Source organism: Lampetra planeri, unplaced genomic scaffold (genome assembly GCF_965212315.1).
Source record: "Lampetra planeri unplaced genomic scaffold, kcLamPlan1.2.h2 scaffold_360, whole genome shotgun sequence".
NCBI lineage: Eukaryota > Metazoa > Chordata > Hyperoartia > Petromyzontiformes > Petromyzontidae > Lampetra > Lampetra planeri.
Genome location: NW_027615183.1, coordinates 1,779 through 5,793, shown reverse-complemented (window position 1 = coordinate 5,793; position 4,015 = coordinate 1,779). Strand labels below are relative to the sequence as shown.

Genomic DNA, 4,015 nt, shown 5'->3' with positions numbered 1-4,015 from the left:
GGGAGCTTTGTCTGTGTGTCCGTCACCATTTATCAGAGGTGTGGAATCGAGTCATGTGACTTGGACTCGAGTCAGACTCGAGTCATGAATTTGATGACTTGCGACTCGACTTGGACTTGCATAACAATGACTTTGTCCCACCTATGAGATGTGGACTCGAGTCATGTGACTTGGACTCGAGTCAGACTCGAGTCATGAATTTGATGACTTGCGACTCGACTTGGACTTGCATAACAATGACTTTGTCCCACCTCTGCCATTTATTGTCGTGTCGCCAAAATAAAAACAACAACAACATGGACACACATTTTACACCGCGAAAAAAACCACCCCACACAATCCGTGACGTCAGTGAGTGTCACCGCTCGTGCGTGACGTCAGCGAGCGTCACCGCTCGTGCGTGACGTCAGCGAGCGTCACCGCTCGTGCGTGACGTCTGCGAGCGTCACCGCTCGTGCGTGACGTCAGCGAGCGTCACCGCTCGTGCGTGACGTCAGCGAGCGTCACCGCTCGTGCGTGACGTCAGCGAGCGTCACCGCTCGTGCGTGACGTCAGCGAGCGTCACCGCTCGTGCGTGACGTCAGCGAGCGTCACCGCTCGTGCGTGACGTCAGCGAGCGTCACCGCTCGTGCGTGACGTCAGCGAGCGTCACCGTTCGCTCGTGACGTCAGTGACGTCATCGCTCGTGCGTGACGTCACTGACGTCACCGCACGTCCGTGACGTCACTGACGTCCGTGCCACAAAAGCCAAGATGGCAGCACAAAGAATCGAACGGAAATCGGAGATTCAACTCGAGCCACGAAACGTTTCCCTTAAAAGGCAAAGAAGAAAGATTTATAATATATTATATATATTTACATTTTATATATAAAGATTATTAATAAAACTAAATAGTAAAATGGTAACTGAAAGAAACAATACGTTTCATTCGTGTTCATTCCTTCCCTAATTCTCTCCTCCCAAGAGCAACAGCGGTAGCTGTAGGCCTGGTCTGGGTATCTGGTTGGCTGGCTGGGTATCTGGCTAGCTGGGTATCTGGTTGGGTAGGTAACTGGTTGGGTGGGTATCTGGCTGGCTGGGTATCTGACTGGCTGGGTATCTGGTTGGGTAGGTAACTGGTTGGGTGGGTATCTGGCTGGCTGGGTATCTGACTGGCTGGGTATCTGGCTGGCTGGGTATCTGGATGGGTATCTGGTTGGCTGGCTGGGTATCTGGCTGGGTATCTGGTTGGCTGGCTGGGTATCTGGTTGGCTGGCTGGGTATCTGGTTGGGTATCTGGTTGGCTGGCTGGGTATCTGGCTGGGTATCTGGTTGGCTGGCTGGGTATCTGGTTGGCTGGCTGGCTAGGTATCTGGCTGGGTATCCGGTTGGCTGGCTGGGTATCTGGTTGGGTATCTGGTTGGCTGGCTAGGTATCTGGCTGGGTATCTGGTTGGCTGGCTGGGTATCTGGTTGGCTGGATGGGTATCTGGCTGGGTATCTGGTTGGCTGGCTGGGTATCTGGCTGGGTATCTGGCTGGGTATCTGGCTGGGTATTTGGTTGGCTGTCTGGGTGGTGGCTGGCTGGCTGGGTGTCTGGCTGGCTGGCTGGCTATCTGGCTGGATATCTGGCTAACTCGCTAGCTGGCTGGGTATCTGGCTATCCGGCTATCTGTCTATCCGGCTATTCGGCAATCCGGCTATCTGGCTGGGAGCAGAGCCAGAGTCGCGTCCCCGTCGTCAGTAAGGGAGGTTCCCCTGGATCCAGGCGAGGGATTTCCACACACGCTCGTAGGCGGCCGGCTGGCTGGCCTGTGAGCAGTCGGCACGGCGGCTGTCGATGCCGGTCAGGTACCACCTCCTGTCCGTGCCCAGGCAGAAGACGCCACCGCCCTGGCCCAGCTGGGGAAGGCGGAAAAGGGGGACGGTGGTGATTGACGTTGATGATGTTGCAGGCATCCAGGAGGGATGACCATTGTGCGTGCGTGTGTGTGTCTGTATGTATAGTGTATAGTGTAGTGTATAATAGTGTTGTGTATAGTGTGTAGTGTATAGTGTAGTGTATAGTGTAGTGTATAGTGTAGTGTATAGTGTAGTGTATAGTGTAGTGTGTAGTGTATAGTGTAGTGTATAGTGTAGTGTAGTGTATAGTGTAGTGTATAGTGTAGTGTATAGTGTAGTGTCTAGTGTAGTGTATAGTGTAGTGTAATGTGTAGTGTATAGTGTAGTGTATAGTGTAGTGTATAGTGTAGTGTATAGTGGAGTGTATAGTGTAGTGTATAGTGGAGTGTATAGTGTAGTAGTGTATAGTGTAGTGTATAGCACAGTGTATAGTGTAGTGTATAGTGTAGTGTATAGTGTAGTGTATAGTGTAGTATATAGTGTAGTGTATAGTGTAGTGTATAGTGTAGTGTATAGTGTAGTGTATAGTGTAGTGTATAGTGTAGTGTGTAGTATAGTGTAGTGTATAGTGTGTAGTATATAGTGTAGTGTATAGTGTAGTGTATAGTGTAGCATTGCATTACCTGGCAGCTACTGGCCCAACCCTGCCGCTTGGCGGCACACATCATCGTGCGGTGGCTGAAGTTGCCCCACGCTTTCTTGCACAGCGACTCGTTCACAAGCCGAACGTTACCCTCAGCGGCGGGGGCCGACACAGATCCTGGGGGGTGAGGCGGAGGGGTAGTAACGATGATGTCACAGGCCTAGATGATGAAGATGTCACAGGCCTAGATGATGATGTCACAGGCCTAGATGATGATGATGATGTCACAGGCCTAGATGATGATGTCACAGGCCTAGATGATGATGATGATGTCACAGGCCTAGATGATGATGTCACAGGCCTAGATGATGATGTCACAGGCCTAGATGATGATGATGTCACAGGCCTAGATGATGATGTCACAGGCCTAGATGATGATGATGATGTCACAGGCCTAGATGATGATGTCACAGGCCTAGATGATGATGTCACAGGCCTAGATGATGATGTCACAGGCCTAGATGATGTCACAGGCCTAGATGATGATGTCACAGGCCTAGATGATGATGTCACAGGCCTAGATGATGATGATGTCACAGGCCTAGATGATGATGTCACAGGCCTAGATGATGATGATGATGTCACAGGCCTAGATGATGATGTCACAGGCCTAGATGATGATGTCACAGGCCTAGATGATGATGTCACAGGCCTAGATGATGTCACAGGCCTAGATGATGATGTCACAGGCCTAGATGATGATGTCACAGGCCTAGATGATGATGATGTCATAGGCCTAGATGATGATGTCACAGGCCTAGATGATGTCACAGGCCTAGATGATGATGTCACAGGCCTAGATGATGATGTCACAGGCCTAGATGATGATGTCACAGGCTTAGATGATGATGTCACAGGCCTAGATGATGATGTCACAGGCCTAGATGATGATGTCACAGGCCTAGATGATGATGTCACAGGCCTAGATGATGATGATGTCACAGGCCTAGATGATGATGTCACAGGCCTAGATGATGATGATGATGTCACAGGCCTAGATGATGATGTCACAGGCCTAGATGATGATGTCACAGGCCTAGATGATGATGTCACAGGCCTAGATGATGATGTCACAGGCCTAGATGATGATGTCACAGGCCTAGATGATGATGTCACAGGCCTAGATGATGATGTCACAGGCCTAGATGATGATGTCACAGGCCTAGATGATGATGATGTCACAGGCCTAGATGATGATGTCACAGGCCTAGATGATGATGTCACAGGCCTAGATGATGATGTCACAGGCCTAGATGATGATGTCACAGGCCTAGATGATGATGTCACAGGCCTAGATGATGATGTCACAGGCCTAGATGATGATGTCACAGGCCTAGATGATGATGTCACAGGCCTAGATGATGATGATGATGTCAAAGGCCTAGATGATGATGTCACAGGCCTAGATGATGATGTCACAGGCCTAGATGATGATGTCACAGGCCTAGATGATGATGATGATGTCACAGGCCTAGATAATGATGTCACAGG

At 50.2% G+C, this 4,015-nt stretch overlaps 1 long non-coding RNA gene across 1 annotated transcript; it reads right to left on the bottom strand.

Moving 5' to 3' along the window:
• Window positions 1-237: 237 nt before the first annotated feature.
• Window positions 238-2,636, bottom strand: LOC144740951 (uncharacterized). Its single transcript, XR_013589838.1, has 2 exons — window positions 2,505-2,636; window positions 238-1,881 (listed from the first exon to the last, which is right to left on the bottom strand). It is a non-coding gene; the product is annotated as an uncharacterized LOC144740951 (long non-coding RNA).
• Window positions 2,637-4,015: the final 1,379 nt, after the last annotated feature.